Source organism: Ixodes scapularis, unplaced genomic scaffold (assembly GCF_016920785.2).
Source record: "Ixodes scapularis isolate PalLabHiFi unplaced genomic scaffold, ASM1692078v2 PGA_scaffold13__105_contigs__length_92229423, whole genome shotgun sequence".
In the NCBI taxonomy this organism is placed as follows: domain Eukaryota; kingdom Metazoa; phylum Arthropoda; class Arachnida; order Ixodida; family Ixodidae; genus Ixodes; species Ixodes scapularis.
In genome coordinates this window covers 799,098-816,546 of record NW_024609839.1, presented here as the reverse complement: position 1 = coordinate 816,546, position 17,449 = coordinate 799,098, and the positions used below count along the sequence as shown (strand labels likewise).

At 47.2% G+C, this 17,449-nt stretch overlaps 1 long non-coding RNA gene across 1 annotated transcript in view; it reads right to left on the bottom strand.

Moving 5' to 3' along the window:
* The window catches only part of LOC121835482, a 32,151-nt gene extending 15,112 nt beyond the window's left edge, over positions 1-17,039 (bottom strand). The window contains exon 1 of the long non-coding RNA XR_006077610.1: positions 16,949-17,039. This is a non-coding gene — a long non-coding RNA (uncharacterized LOC121835482). The remainder of the gene's footprint in view (positions 1-16,948) is intronic.
* Positions 17,040-17,449: the final 410 nt, after the last annotated feature.

Sequence of the window (17,449 nt, the reverse complement as noted above, 5' to 3'; positions counted from 1 at the left end):
CTTCTGCAATTCCACTGTAAAAAGCCTCCTGCCATAAAAATGTGTTAAGCTAAAAGGGTCGTTAGAATGCGTATAAAATTTTAAAATCGCTAAAATGAATAATGAAATTAATAATAAAAAGCCAGGTTATTCTGGTCTCAAAATATTTATCACAATGCAATTCACATAAAAAAGTATACAATGTAAAATTGGAGAGCTCCAGAAATAAAATATATGGGGTATATACATGAGGAAAAATGCATGGGGTGAAATTAGACGCTTTGGGTAGAGAATTCATTTAGGAGGCTGAACAGGCGTTTTTGTTTTGTTCTTGGGTTTTGGGGTCTGCCAATCCGTGTCTCCGAGGTGAGACAGGTTTGTGGATGGATCAGCAGCCCCAGCTGCTACTTCCATCTCCCTAGTTTTGCAGGCAGGCTTGCCTGCAGGCTTCGGTTGATCGGGTGTTCGAGAGGGCGGTTGCCGCTCTCGGCCCGATCCACAGGGAGGAGTGGAGGAGGAGCTGGGCAAATTGTCCTGCTCCATCGGTTCCACTCCATTAGAGCCAAGGGCGGTGCGAGAGTCGCGCCGCTCCCTAAAAGAAAAGCCCTTCCCAAGCGAGTTGGAGCGAGGGCTTCGCTCCTTCTCCCTCGGGGAGGGTCCAGGAGGGACAGTGGGCACTGCTGCCACCGTCCCACTCTGTGAGGGGGCAGCTTGCGTGCTCCCTCAGGGTGTCTGAGGGAGCAGCTGCCTGCGTTCTGGAGTTGGGGCATTGAGGGCCATTGCCAGCATCTCTGGGGAGACCTGGGTGGCCCTCGACTGCGAGCGTGGTGCAGGGCCCCTGCGCACCACCTCGGCATAGCCTCCCTTTGAGAGGACCGACAACCTTTTCTTAGCCTCTGGGTATGTGATATTTTCCTTAGATTTAGTGAAATAATTTCTTTTTCTTGTTTCCACAGAGGGCAGGTGCGGGAGTAGGCTGGGTGGGGTCCACTGCAGTTACTGCAGCGGGCCACTGCGTCGCAGATGTCAGCGACGTGGTCCTGCCCTCCGCACTTCGCACAAGTTACTTTTCCTCTGCAACTCCGTGAACTGTGGCCAAATCGTTGGCAGCGGAAACATCGTTGCGGGTTGGGGATGTAGGGACAAATGCGGCAGTTCAGGTAGCCTGCTTTGACTGTTGGGGAAGGGCATGTTTCTCGAAAGTCAGGATAACGCGCCTTGATAGGGTTTTTCTGCCATCTTTTCGGAACATTATGCGTTTTACAGCGACAACACCGGCGCCTTTAAGTCCTTCAAGGAGTTTTTTGCACTTGTTTCCAAAATGTCGTTTTCGGAGAGAACTCCACGGATGGTGTTAAGTGTGCGGTGAGGACTCACCGACACTCTCACATCGACAATGTTTGTGAGCTTACGTAATGCCTCGCTGTGAAGTTTTGTATCCACCTCAACAAGGAGGTCTCCAGAGTGGAGTTTCTTGGCCTGATACGAGAACCCGATAAGATGTTCCAGGACCTTCGACACAACAAAAGGAGATATCTTTGCAACGGACTTTTGTTCATTTAAAGAATGAACAACAAAGAACTTGGTAAAGTTTTCCACAGGAGGGTCTTTTTCGATGGTTTTGTGCTCAAGGTAGCGCCTTTTCCAGGGCTGTCGTGAGCTGGGTTTAGGAGGAGGGGCAGCCATAAGAGGCGGAAAGTGTTCAGAACCTGTGGTGTGCCGCCCACCACGGAGCCCTACAAGGGAATAGTTAACGGACCATAACAAAAAGGGCTTTGCTGGAGCCGTTACACTATTAGCACTGCCCAGGTACTATTCGCAACTCCAGCGCGCCGTTCGCCCTCCCGCGGACAAAAGGAAAACCAGAGGAGCGGGGACGGCAGCGGTGACGGCGAACGCGGTAAAGGTGGCGGGGACTGTCGGTCTTGATGCATGAAGCCGTTTTAACGAAAAAAGTGAGCGCGTTAAAAAAGGAATTCTTGTGCTCCGCCTCACAACAGCCTTGCACAAAGGCCCGGGAGGTCTAATTTCATTAGGGACTTTTTGTGTATCGCATACGCTGCGGATTTCTAGTCTTGTGCATGGGCGCCAGCTCAATTTGTGCTGAAGGTAACGGAAAACGCTCCCGCTAATAATGAAGAACTCTATGTACGGTCTACGGAAAGTCTATTCTTTGCCATAAGTAGGAGAAAACTCATCGCGCAATGGTATGTCGAGCAATACAAATCGGGAATGGGTTCGCGTTTTAAGGCCGTTATAAGGAACATGACCATTTATTCCAAGCACTCTAAGAATACAGTATACCCGTACTTGCTTTCGGGTAAATACAAAGCAAATAAAGAAATGCTCGAAGCATTTTAAGCGTGTCTGTGTTAGCCAGCCGTTTGTGACGAGAGCTTAGAACGCGCAGTTTTGGCCAGAGGGACCGCAATTTTACAAATAACACGGTACAACAAATGTACGGTATATTAAAACATTTATTCTCAATAAAGCAATAAATAAAACCTCTAAACACGCCGATTATGTTCATAGTAAGTTTTTTCATAGTGTACGACAACCCTAAACTTCAGTTGGACGTACAGCTCACTGACGTTGAACCGGTGCTACCAACTTTCACGAGCGGCTTGATAGTTGAGTTGTGCAACTTATTAAAATAGTTTAAGTAATTGTAAATGACTGTTAAAAAGAGAAAGTAATCGGGGTTTTCTTGGCCCTACTGCAAAACCGCGGTGTTTTTGTTTTTGGTTTTCGATACTCTTTGATGCGTACTTTAGCTGTTTGATATCTTATATTGCGCCGTCATCAAGCCTCTCGTAAAAGTTGGGGCCATCAGTTTGACGTCAGTGGGCTGCACAGCGAACTGAAGTTTTGGAGTGTCGTTATTAGAGTGACGCGCACGGCAATGCTTCTTGCGCGCACTGAAAATTGTGCTTCAAAGGCGCAGCGCGAGCTTGCGGTTGTAATGCGACACCGCACTGTAGCCTGTGGTAATAAACCTTTTATCAATAACCATAGAACAGTTTGATTACGTGTTGCAATACACTAAAACCGAGACGGTAAGCAGCGATTTGAGAGGCCGTGACGCGAAGACACCAATACTGTGTATTGCTGCTCTTCCGAAGCTTGACGGTCACCGTTTGAGGCTCTCTTTTTAGAGCACTAACGGCCAGGCAAAGCGCAAACATATCTTCATCACCCTCAACAATATTCTGCCACAAACAGTAACGTGGCCGGTGCCTAAAACGCGCTCGCTCACCACAAACCTTCGCACTTTGAGGTTTCTGCAACTTCTAAATAACACCATGCTCGTTTTCCTAACGTGCATCAGCATCTCCGTCACCTGTAATAATACCCCCCTCCCCCCTAACAGCTTCACATTTGTAGACAAATAAATCATTTTTAGCGCGCTGAACAGCGTCAGCGAGCAGGCGCACGGGGTATCCTGGAAAATCTATCCCCGCCTCTTCCGCCATCTTGTAATTACCGCCCCGCCATCTTGAAACTACCGCCCCGCCACCTATAAAGGCGTTGGAGTTGCGAATAACCAAATGTGGTTTTGGACAAGAAGTCTGTCGCCACCCAAGGTTAGTCCTTGACGCCAAAGGAGTTGAAAAAGGAAAGAAGAGAAATGAGGAGACTAAAAAGAATGAGAAGATAAGAGCGAAAGAAGGGAGGGGATAGTAGAAGTGGCGACTGACTGAATCATCTTGGTCGGGCCAAGCCAGGACTCCCGTCTACGGGCAGCGGAAGCCGAAGTGGTGTATTGCCTCGCCCGGGGGGCTCCGAAGGGTCCTAACCTACCCCGGGCTCGGCTCAACCACCAGGATGCCCTTTTCCCCGGACACGGGAAAGCCACGCACAGCCAGACGTGGGCGGGCGAACCCGCACGGCTCAGGGTCCGTGGAGTCGCCACTCTCCAAACACCTGCTTTCACAGGTGCCCCCTGCGGGAAGTCTGTCTCAAAAATAGGATATCAAAGGACCAGTCATTCTCGACACCACTCATTTTGGCTTTTGGAAATAGACCTTTCTTTTTATTCCGTAAGCGTTTTAATCATCGTAAACCGACGTGAAAGGGCACTGGCTTTCATTCTGACTATGGGGAGGTACGCGGAAATAAGACGCTGCAATGTAGTTTTCATTTCAATCCAGCTATCGTTCACCGAACAATGGATGCAAGTCATGGTGTATAGATCGGAGAACAAGGCAGTTTCCCGATTAAGGTGTCAACATGAGTCCGAGCGTAACCATAAATGAGCTTGTGGTAGTTTTTCAGTCACTTTAAGGCAAGAGATGTTTCATCATGAACAATGGTGCGATCACTAATAAGGTCGGTAATGCTAGTTGAATTAAGATGTTCGGGATTAGGAACTCAAAACATATTCAGCGTTGCATTTCCCTGTGTCGGAACTTTTACAATCGCTGTTAGTTAAAACTTTTCCAACAGAAAAAAAGAAGAAAAAATTAAAACTCACTCAAGTGGCTGGAATGCAAAAAAAAAAAAAAAACTGGGATAGGGTTGCACTGTTTCCCAGTTTATTCCAGGGCAGTTAAAATCTCCAGCAAGTGTGAGGATATCGTCTGGGTGCTTCTTATTGTACTAAGGCATCTGTACAAATCATCTTCAAAGACACCAGGGTTCGAACCTGGAGGGTGGTAACAAACACTAATCAAAGCGTGGCTGCGGTCTGATTCCACAAAAATCCAGAGCGATTCAAGAGAGCAATCGAACTTCATGAGGACACAGGGTATATCTTCTTTAACGGCAATAAGCACGCCTCCTACCATCAAAGAAACTTGATTCCTTCGAAAGAGTTTGTTTTTATGTAGTTTTAAAAAAAAAAAAAATTGGGTTGTGTGTGTGTTTATACAGCCTAGAACTTGGTCTGCCTCACAGGGGCGACGAGTCTCCCAGCTGTAGATGAGAAATTTAGCCAGTGCGGTACAGCCGCTAGCCTGGGGTCTTTAACGTGCATCACGCAGTAGTGGTACACGACTGCATGCCGGTACGATGCTCATCCAGATCGAAACGGGCAGGGGTGGGGCTCGAACCCAGGATCCCTGGGTTCTGCAGCGCGAGCTTTCGCTCCACGTGCTCCGAGCTGGTGTGCGCTAGACCACTCGGCCACCGATCCCCCCTATGTAGTTTTTACTTAATGTTAATTCTGCGTGCCTGATATTGGATGTCAACCACGTTTCCGTACCGACAATATTATCCTGCTGGCATGACGAAGTGATAATTCGAATTCATCTGGTTTGGAAACTAAGCTGGGGAAGTTCGCACGAAAAAGGATAATATGGGCACGTTTCTGCGGCTAGGTGGGTGAGACACTTTGGTGTTATCAGTGAGTCACTCGGCGGGGCGTGTGCCCTCACGTTGGTGAGTTTGCAACTTGATGACCGCAGTGTTTTTATTTTGGTACACAATAGCTTGGTTACCGAGGCGTACGTAGTTGATCATATGACAGCTCATGTCTAATTTTCTGAGTTCGAAATTCGTACGCAAACTCCCACAACTTTAGCCTGCCAAACAAGACACTTGGGGGAAAATATTCAGAGACCAAAGCTATCGTGAAATATACACTTTCAAGCTTGAAACGACTTTTTATGACCTCGACTTTGGTTTTATTGCTGAAAATTTTTATAATAATTTGCCTGGTTCATCCTGTCCTCTTTTGACCAAGACGATGACTTCTCTCAATTTGACCAAGGTTTTGGGTAATGTCTTCCTAACAGTGTTTGTATTTGGGCTAGTTTGAAATTTTGAAGTATACTGCGCTGCGAAGTTGCACCGAACACGTAAATACGTAAACTATGAGACAGTTTGGCAGACCGATATAACAGACGATATGTCTGCTATACCGTCTTATAGTTTACGTGTTTATCTCTTCAGTGTAACTTCGCAGCACAGTATGTTTTCCTTTAAGAAGTTTGAAACTAAATTCGCTGTGTCATTCCAGTTCTCGTCTCCTTCCGGCCGGCATTTTTGTTTTTAGGTCATTTCTGCCCATCCGATTCTTTTTGTCGTCTAGGTTTTCCGAGAGCACAGCCAAGTGGTTAGGCACGCCCGCACACTTACGCTGTACATCACCCATAGTCGTGCTAAGAGTGTCCAGTTAAGAGTGTCCAGCTGACGCTGGACACTCTTAGGACACTTCCTAGGACTCGGTGTGTCCAGCTGACGCTGGACACACCGAGTCCTAGGAAGTGGACCCTCGATTTCCACCGGATGAAAACGCAGATATGTCGTGTCGTCACCGGTCGTGATTCTAGCGATGTCGCAGCAGCAGATGTGACAGCTAGACGACCTGCTGCTGCAGGTTGCTGACACATCTGCAGGTTGCTGGAGAGCGACCTGCAGCAGCCGCTCCTCTCCAGGAGTCGGGACTCCGGGACGACAACGACGCTCACGTTCGTTTATGTTTTTTGCTGAAACTTTTTGCACCAAGTCCCAGGATCGCGACATCCGGCCACATGTGACGTCCCTTGTTGCAACTTCGGGAACACTTTCAACGTATGAGCGAGATGGGACTCTAAACACACCAGTCGAAGATGCGTTCTATGCACTGTACGGATATGTCCGCCGTGCCTTGAATTTCACCTTCCCGTATTCTGAAGGGTGACGTCGAAGCCGGTGCCACCCTATTGGCGGTGGCGCTTTATTTGATGCTCCAGGCAAGTTGTGTACCGTTCAGAGCGTGTCGCGTATCCACTAACGACCACATAATGCGCAGTCCTTGTCAACCACGTTGGATTGGGTTTTCCTTCCATTTACCTAGCCGGTGCCACTGGTGCGATAGGTTTAGATCCTCTTTAAATGATTTCAGGGACTACAATGAACTGGTAGTAATTACGGTTGAGGCTAACAGATATTTGTGTTTCGTTGCACCCAAATGCGTTAAGGCCCGTTCACACACTTGCGACTTCTTTGCACCATGTGTCCTGAAACCTTTGAAATCTACGCGCAGAGCGCAAGTGCGTCTGCTTTGTTTGCAGGGGCTGTGGTGACGTCAGAACGCCGAGCCCTGATTGGCTCTGCTTGAAGGATAGTGGGTAGACCTGAAGGCAGCTTGCTTCGAGGTCTACCCACTTTCTTTCAGTCGGAGCCAATCATAACTCTGCGTCGTTCTGACGTCACCGCAGCCCCTGCAAAAGAAGCAGACGACTTGCTCTCCGCATTAAATTCTTTTACGACGAGAGAACGCACTGGCGCCACCTATCGGGCAGTCATGAAACGCTTGTAGGTCTTTTATAATTTCTATTTTTCCGCGCACCTTTTCTTTATTTATTTTTTTGGCTGGAAATGTTTGTCTTTATATTATAAACTAACATTTATCCTAACCAGTATGTACTATCGGGTTCAAATGAAATGCGAACAGCAGAGCGCGTGGCCGTCGGTACATGTTGCGCTTCCTGTGGGACTTTGAAACTGGTAAAAGTGCTGGTTGAAGAGTACGGCGCTGCGAGGGTGTGCGTCCTATTCCGATGAGTTTGGCCCTCGGCCAGTACAACCCAAGCTTCGACGCTGCGCCTGGGGTGCGATGGAATTTCCGTCACAGCCACGTTCGTTGGCTCGGCATGAGCCATGCGAGGAAGCTCGCAGCTCACAGCAGGAGCAGGCTGTTTGCCAGTGCGTATGTGGAGCATTACCGCAGCGTCATGCTCCCGTCTGACTTGCGTAGTTTTTCTTTTCTCAATGCGCGTTGTCATTTCCTTGTGAACAGTATAGGCAACCTGCAATGCTGTTTGGTTTGGCGCCACCTAGCGACTGAAGCAAGAACTAGTTGGTACCCCTGGGAGTGGCGGCTGCACTGTTCAAACGTGAGCTTTTACTCTGGTGGCGCCGCTGAGCCTAGCGTCTGAAGCAAGAAATACTGGGTATCCCAGGAAGCCGTGATTGCGTAACGTGCCAGTGGAGCGGAAGCTACGGCCCTGGCGGGCCAATCCGAACGTGACTGCGTATCACCGGAGCGCGCCTCAACTCCGACGAAGTATCAGTCTTTTCGCTGCGTCATGCTCCAATATGTGTGCGTTGCGCTCGTATACGTCGCGCATTTTGAAGCCTTCGGCACGCAATGTGGGGCTTATCGTTCGCCGTTTGCCAAGTTACAACGAGACAGGGTATAACCGTGCGCTCTCACCCTGCTGGCGCCGCCTGGCCGTTGCAGGCTGCCTATAGCAAAAACTGTGCGAAATTTGAGACAGAATAACGAGAAGGGACCGCAGGACGGCTGCTGACGCCCGAGTAAACTCAATTGCTCGGCAAAAATTTTTTATATCAGCTCCCAGCGTTTGCCCTATGTCCTCTCTGGTTTTTGTGGCTAACGCGTGGCACTAGAATTGCCGAAATGCAAATTTGCTAGCTCCGGCGTTCACAAAAAATGTTAACGAAATGTATAAACTTAATATTTGACCAACAAGCAACCTTTCCCAGAGCACAGCTGTAATTTCGTTGAGCGCGCAAAAGCACTTTGTTCGTGCACGCAAGATCCGGGGAGCTTGATTAACGTCAAGAACCACACAGCAGATGCCCTGGTTAAAGACAAAGAGCGCAGTCTTCTGCAACGTTTTGAAACAGCGCGGACGGGCAATGCCGTTTGTTTATGACGCGTGTGCAAAACGATTCAGGGAAAGAACTTCAATGCTGCAACCGGTCAATGCTGATACCACGCTTTCAATATGAACTAGAGCACATACTTTATTACGTATAGGTGTCTATAGATATTTATAAAAGCGATAAATCGCTTGCTTATGTTTTACTTCTTGACAGACAATGCCTGAGCGTTGCCATTCCCGAGCGGCTCAGAATTTTACCCTGCGGGAACAGAACAATATTCAAAGGGAAATAGGGAGACTAAGTGGACGCTCGTTAGGCACGAGTAAGAGAATAGGGCAGACGTTTCGGGACAACCAGCGGATTGACAACCTCTCTCATGGACCACGCCCGAGGGCGATGATGGAGGACGAGGACAGATTGATTGCAGCCGCAGTAGGCGATGATTTGACACTGACCGCCCAAGACATAAAACATGAACTCTACTTCAACGTGGGCGTCAAGACTCTGCGAATGCGACTGTACAAGGCTGGTCAGCGTAGCCGTCTCCAAACAAGAAAGCCAATGCTTTCGGCAGTCTACAAGAAAAAAAACGCTTTTTGTTTGCTCCAACAATATCCAGCTTTCACTTCAACAGACTGGCAGAAAGTGCTGTTCACTGATAAATCTATATTCACTACTCGCCGGGATCAACGTCAGCGTATATGGCGAGCCGACAGGACCAGAAATGAGCTCTGTATATTTATGTGAGAGTTTACAAATTGTTCGCGACAGCTAGCCCAAAGAGTATTCGACATAACCCTGTATTTGTTCACTAGCTGAGAAGCTAGCACATTATTTTAGCTCCTTAAATAGCACACTCCCATTAAAACAGTGTTAATGTCCCCATAAATTTATGCACAAGCCAAGCCATTTCACGATACTCTCGTGAGATGAGAAATTTAACTCGAATAAGAGCTGACGCAATAATTTAATTTTTTTTAGGTTCAAGGCATGTATTACTCATCGCATAGCCAATACCTGCCGTTGCGCTGTGAGCGTTTAATGCACGCTCTCAAAGGACGGACTGGGTCCCCTGGTTCGTATTGAGGGCCGCTTCAACTCCGCGGCTCACGGAGAGCTTTTGGAGTCGGTGCTCCTGCGTTACGTTTGGACGGCCGCTTCAGCGACAATGTCTTCTGTCTACTGCAAGACCGCAGCCTAATCCACAAAGCATGGTCCGTGACCAAACTGTTGCAAGACAGAGAGACTATGACACTCGAGACTCAGCTGGCCACCCAGGGAGCCGACATAAACGTCATAGAAAACGCCTGACGGGCAATGAAGAAGGCCCTCTCCCACCGGCCTCTGCAGAGAGGTTCGGTGGACGACTTGTGGCCGGTAGCCAAGGCTGAGTGGGAGCGGCTTCGAGCTTCGGACCTGGTATCCTGCCTGATGAAAGGTCTATCTCGTCGGATGGCTGCCGTTGCAGACGGTGAAGTTGACTTCGCAAAGTATTAATTGGCTCCTCACTAATACCAGCTTTGTGAAATACAACAACGAAATCAGGCCGCCCAAGACAGCTACTGCTGCGGCGCTACCTGATGCACCAGCCTTTGTCGGTCGCAAAACGTGTGTTCCCTTGTTCATTATTTCTGTTGGCACAAAAGCTCCCTGGCAATAAACAAGACTTTTCCCATCCGCGCTGTTTCACTATTTTGCATGAGCCATGCACCTTAGGTCCTTCACGGGGACGCCTGCGTGGTTCTGATAACTGACGTCAATCAAGGCTCACAGGTGTTCCGTGCACGACCGAACTGCTGCAACTTATATTTCACACTTCTGGCAAACGAGGTGATGTTTTCTTCTAATGGTTTTCAGCTGAATGAGGGGGAAAAAACGAAGGAGGGGAAAAAAAGACACACACTGTTGGGTATGAACCATTTACTGAAAATCCTCTTTTTCATTGACACTCATGAATTGAAACGTTGTGTTCCCAGGGGTAACTTCTTGGGTGTGATCCCTGATGAACAGCGTTCACATATTTCCAAATTGGTTGCTCACCAGGCTTGTGCTTATCTCATATACTCAAGATACTGTATTTAAATTACTTTTTGAACTGTCTTGGTAACTTGCAAATACTTTTGATTGAGAGCACTTAATACTTTATTTTAAATACACTTTTGAGTATCTTGTACTTATTATCTCAAATAGATTTTTGAGATTCCGCAATTTTCTGAGTTTTTTTTGGTATGAAGTGCCATCGGCGTGGCACTAAGGAACGGAAACATTCTTTCCAGCAACCAAATCCTGTTGCTAGCTCCGATAAGCTACGGTGACTTCTCGCCTGGCAACAGGTGTCAGTCGAGACTTTCTCGAACGATGGTTAGTCGATCCGATCAGGCATTGGACTCTGATTTAGCGGCGGATCTGCCGGCTGGCTGACACAAAACACCGTGAGACTCAAGGCGGCAGCATCCGCATGGTAACACCATAAAAAACTACTCTCATATTATAAAAGCCACCTTCTCGACACTCCATAGACTGCGAAATACTTCCTTAGCTTTCCCTTCTGCAATACTCTCACTTACTCAAGCTGTCATACTCACCATGATGGAAGACGAAGGTTCTGTTCTACCATGGCCTTATCTCAAACCTTAATTTTCATGTGTGTCCGAGAAAGGCAGGGTTCTGCAAGTGAAATGCAAGCTATGCCTCTCCAAGACAAAGGTGCTCTCCATGGGTATAGCTTAAAATTCCAATATACCGAAGTACCTAAAGGTACGTTTGAACTTTCATTCTTGCTTTCAGGCTTCAGCTCTACGTGTACAATTGTTTAAAGTTACCTTAAAGCATTTGCATTTTAGACAACCGCTCTGCGTATTTATTTCGCTCTAACTGCAATGAAGATAAAGAACCTAATCTGCTTAGTATTGAATTTAGCGATTTTCCTTCCTTTTGTTAGAGTAAACCGAAATTATGAGATGATGTCTTCCAGCGCAAACGACGGATGTCCGTCGAGAGGCTCGAGAATCAGCACCTGTTGCGTGCTAATAAACCATTCTGGCAAACCAGATTTGCGCAACTGTATAATTGCGTTTGGCACTGACGTCGATACAAATCACGCAATTCGGAAGTATCTTCAAAAGCAATTGAATCACCCTTCGCAGCATTTGCATCCTACTCAAGTTACTTTACAGTGAAAGTAACTTGAGTAGTATATTAAATACCTTATGAAGCAGGTATTTAGTAAGTTAAGTTAAGTACTTTTATCGAGTATTTTGTCCAACACTGTTGCTCATATAGGGCGCTTCCTGCGCTTACAGCTTTTTTTTGGGGGGAAATAGCGCAATGGAGGCGGCACTAACACGGTCAGCTCCGCTCGCCTCAATGGCCAGGGATTCCAGGATCTCCCTTGCAAGCTGCTTTTGTCTCTTGCTACGATGATGACGTTTAAAAAATCAGGAGCTTATTGGCATACTTGACAATGCGCCGGAAGGTGGCCAACTGATGTTAGTGCGCCCGCGGAAGCTGCATGCTGCCTGGTGTGGTCATCAATACAACGCCCAGTTTGCCCTATAGCTAGCATTTGCCACATGACAATGGAATATTGTAAACAACTCCTTTCTCGCATGGGGCGTAAGGTGTTCTGTGCGCGGTGCCGCAGGTGGTCTTCTGTTTTTTGTCAGTCCTGCAATTCACCCCACGGCACATGGCAAATGCCTTGTTGGGGGCTGAGCAGACGGCATATATGCCTAGTCGGGCGACGATTGATTTTAGGCGGTGTGTTAGCCCGTGGACGTATGGCAACACCACGAAAGGTTAGGGAGGTTTCTTTTTCGTTGATTGTGCATTTTCCTTAAGTTTTTGTCGCACTTGCTTCCAGAGTTGTCTGCATAGCAGTATAAGGAGAGTGGTCTACCCAAAGTCCTAAAGTCTACACACCTGTTTTTGAATGCTGCGACCGACCTTATGAGGGCAAGATTCTCGTAAGGCCGCGACGAGAGCTTTGGTGGCCAACCCTCGTTTTACAGTTTTTGAGTGTTCTGAGTTACTCGGAAGGAATCCTTTGGAGGAACAGGCTTTATACGTCCAGCACACGTGGGTTTAGTTTTGAACTCTGAGGAGAGATTAAGAAACCGTGCGGTTCGGTTTACTGGAAGTTCATGGGTGAAAGATAGTCCTGGGCAGCTGCGTTTAGAAGTGCGCGGGACAGCGTTTAAACATCTGTTAATCGGCTCGTCTGCATCGCTATTACACAGTATAAGAAAGTCATCTACATACGAAAAGATATAGCCTCGATGCGTTGACCTTTTAGGCTTTCTTGGATATTCTTCCCGCATGCTGCAAGGTACAAATCGCCTAAGTATGGGGCTACTCGAGATATTATATAGACACCACGTTTTTGAACATAGTGTTACTTCTGCCGTGATACCACAGTAGCAGTTAGGTAGACACCTAGAAGCTCCAAGAAGCTACCGAGGCTCCTACCAGCAGCATTTTACAAGCGTTGAAGGCCCTGCTCCTCGATGGTTTTTCCGAGGATGAGCAGGAAGGCGACATGGGGAATCAAATAGCAGATGTCCTGGATATCTAAGAAAGAACGCGGAACAATGACACAATCTTTTTTGTTTTTGCATTTTTTAAGGAAGCAAATCACTCTTTCTGAGTTTGGTGTTCTTAAATATTCGGTTACTTTAACTTGTGATAGAAATTTCGCCAAAACGTGTGACACATGGCCTTGCCAAGTGTGTCTCTTTAATACGAAGGCGCTCAAAGATACCCCACTTTTTTTGTGTTTTTTCGCCGAGAAAACGACACACAACTCAGCTTGTTACGATCCTCTGATCTTGCTGATGAGGCTTCTGCGTTGTTCCTTTTCGATTAATGTTAAGATGTTTTTATTTTTTTTATGATTAAGTTAATTTTTTATCTACCGGTCTGAAATTCTTTGATATGGCATGTTTGGCTATTCTCCGAGAAATCAGAACTACAAACTCTCCCTTTTTGTCTGAGAGGCATAGCCTTAGGTGGTGTAGGTTATGCGCCATTGAGGCAAACGTCATCTTTGGATTGGAGTGTCCGGGCTTCGTAGGCCGGCTAGGCATTCGAGTTCGTCATTGATGATCTGTGAGCATGTTTCCTAAGGCAATTTAGATGCGATTTCCAGAAAAATAGGACTTTATCAATGGCGTCTTTTCTTGGTGGGAGAGTCAACTTAAATCCTTGTACAAGCACGCGTTGGGCTGGTGCCGAAAGAAGAACGTCCCCGATGAACTGGAGTGGCGAGCTTTTGGGTCCCGTCTTGACTCTTCGTTCTAGATGTTGCTTTTATGTTGGGGGAAAGCACATATTCCAAAGGTACTCCGTGGTATATCTTGTCACGGTCATTTGGTTTGAAACAGCGTTGTTACTGAGACATTTCACCCTCAGAAAACTAGTGAAAATGCAAACTTGGCGCCATGCCTCGTACTTCAGAATTTTTGGAACTCGTTGTGATTATTTGAGGCGCGCGTTGAGCCAGATTCTGGCTGTTTGCAAAATGTCAATCATAAAGTTAAAGCTTTTTTTTAAAAAATAGTTCGGTGAATGCAGGAGCTGGCGGAACTGCATTTTGGCAATACCAGTGCCACACACAAGACACAAGAACTAGAAGCGACACAAGGCAAGCGTTGGGAGCTCATATATAAAAGTTTGACAAGTAATTGACTTTACTTAGGTGTCAACAGCCGTCCTGGGTCCCCTCTTGTTATTCTTTCTCAAATTTCGCAAAGTTTCGGCTATACTGTTAACCTAGAAAATGACAAAACATATTGAAAAAAGAAAAAAGCTACGCAAGTTAGAATGACGCTGCGGTGATGCTCCCACGGACGCGCGCGCAAGCAGCCTGATCCTGCTGTGAACTGCGAGCTTCTCGCATGGCTGATGCCGAGCCAACGAAAGTGGCTGTGACGAAACTTCCATCGCACCACCGGCGCAGCGTCGAAGCTTGGGTTGCACTGGGAGAGGGCCAAACACATCAGAGTAGGACCCACACCCTCGCAGCGCCCTACTCTACAACGCGCATTTTCGTCAGTTTCAAGACGCCTCCAGAAAACGAGGCATGTACCGCCGGCCACACGCTCTGCTGTTCGCATTCCATTTGAACCCGATAGTACATTTGACCTCGCAAATACTGCAAACCTTCGCTCTAGTAAAATGCCGTTCCAGGGTGCCGTATAGGTTGCGCCAGAGTGCCGTTGTGTTCTTTCGTTGTCAGAGATTTGAAGAGGTCTTAGGGCCCTCGTTCCTAAGGAGTGGCCAGTGTGTGAACGGGCCTTTATGCAGCCTTGTGCCCCATTGCGACGAGAGAACAAGGGTCTTTAAACCCACTGGCTCCCGGCGTCATCCATGATGTAGCTTTCTAACTGCGCATGACTGTACATCGTTTCACTTTAAAGGCCTGTTCACACACTTGTGACTCCTTAGATTCGAGTGCCTTAAAACTCCTTGAGATCTCTTACGAGGAGAGGCTGGCACAATGGCGCCATCTATGCGGTGACTCCGGAACTGCATTTCACTAAAGCGAATGGTTTGCGGTAGTGGAGAGGTCACCGGTACGTATTATTTCTAAGAAAAGGCCGCGTATAACATTGATAAAAGCTTTTCAGGCAAAGAAAGAAAGAATAATAAGCAAAAAAGTAGGAAAGGTACGGGACCGCCAAGTGTTCCATTGCTAGCAAATAGGTGGCGCCCAGTTTGTTCTCCCGTCTACAGTTTCTGTATAGGCTCACTACGGGAGCCAAGAGTTGTGTGTCTGTTTTCCACGTGCCGCCGCTCCGCTATTCGCCGAGATCCGATCACGTGAGGAGCAGGATCAACATACTGTGCAGGAAAGACGGCGCTACGGGGATGGACACGCAACTCTGGCTCCCGTAGGGACCCTATACAGGCACTCTACTCCCGTCGTAAGACATTGTAGGAAGTTTCAAGGCACTCGCTCCCAAGAAGTGGCAAGTGTGTAAACAGGCCATACTCAGCCGACGCTACGAGATCATGAGACCAATAAAGCAGCTTCAGCAGCGCATGTAACTGGGACTTTCCTGTTTATGATTTGTTCAGTGATGATGGGACACGTACACAAACATTACGAACACAATAATGGTGCGATTTTATGCTGTTCGTTATGTCCCATCAGCTTTTTGCGTCGGCTGCGTCTTTCCTTAAGGTAAAACAAAGTACAGAGCAATGGCCCTGCAATCTTTTTCCGACCAATTGCGTACACAGTGCTCCTCAAACTTATCCGGAACACGCGAACGGTGTCTTATCTCATTGGAGTACTATCCAGGCGGCAGCTGAAGGACTGCTTCATGGCAGGTAGCGCTCAATGGAGCAGTCCGAGCAGGGCAGGCCGCTCGCTGAAGGCCGAAATCGCTGCTGAACCGAGAACAACACAGCAACCTTTCCTTCGAGGAGATTTACATTTTTTCGCCCCATTCGATAGTAATATCAAATGCTTCAGATTGAATTATCCGATCACCGACTGTTTCGACAGTTACGTATTCATCTTGATTCGATAAGATGGCGATAAATATATATTGAACGGTCGTCAAAAATGGCTGCGGTGCCCACGATCTAGCGAGCAGCCTCGCCTGCTTGGGCTGTTCCATAAAGCGTTACGTCATGCAGAGGCTCTTCGGCTGCCACCAGGATTGCGCTGCCATCAGATAGGACACCGTTGGCGTGTTCAGAATGATTTTGGAAAGGACTGTGTGATCTATGAGAAGTTTTTGTTCACAACATTGTCATAGCCTTTCAAGCTCATCCGTAAGGAATGATGCACGCGAAGAAAGAAAGAAAAAAAAGAAGAAAAAAGTAAATACACATGGACACTATAATTTTTATTCTAACAGGATTCAGCAAAGTCTATCTTCTGCAAACCAGAGACTATCTGACAACAATGTTTTCAATTCGCCTTCCAACCGGATCTAGCAAAGTCTGATTACTGTAAGCCAGATTTTGTCTATTCATTGTGTTTCAGAATTGCCTCCTAACCGGATCTGGCAAAGTCCGCTTGCTCTAAACAGGAGACTGTCTGACCGGACTTTTACCGTTTTGCCTTCTAACCGGATGGGGCAACGTCTGGTCTGTGCGAACCGGACTTTCTCCTTCGGATTGTGTGCGAACTGATTTTAAACTAGATTTCAGATTCCGGTTCGATTTTTAATCGCCTTTTTCTCTAGGGACGTCAGTCGCAAGTTTCCAGGGCTACCCGAGAGATGACCCCAGTGTGGTTTCTCGCTACAAGGAAGCACAGCGCTGCACAGCCTACTCGGTTTCATGGAAACGCAAATGTGTAAATCAGCGTTTAGAATGTTCTCGGCTTCTAAAATCCTAGGGTTAGACATTGAAAAGTGCTCCAAGAAGCCAGCAATGAAGGAGAGCAAACGCTTCTTACATGACCAGAAAGACAGGGCCACCACGACTGCTGTGGGACCGACGATGATGAGAAAGAGGATTACGGAGATGTTGCCGACAAATCTTTTGTTGCTGGAAAGGAGAAAGCAAAAACATAACAGGTTTTGTTAGCATGAGGTTGCCTCTCTTTCGATTTACTCATTGACTGTACTCAAGCGCCATTATGTTTTCTTTATCTATCGTAACTACAGTAATCTTGGGCAGAGCCTGAGACTAAGAAGTCAGATCCAACATTTGTTTCTATAATATTTAAGTAGGTATATGTAACTTCGGGGGATCATTTTTTTAAATTAGGCGGTGTTTTACATGGATTAATTTTTTCCACAGATTAGGTGTTTCTTTGGTGTCTACTTAAGGTAGGAGTCTCAAACTCTATATATTTATCATTGACTTGTGTTAGCCGCGCATGCTAAAAGCGCGGGCTATTCGCTTTCGATGAAGCCTCGGCGGCTGCACGAGCGCTCGTGCAGCGAGTGCTCCA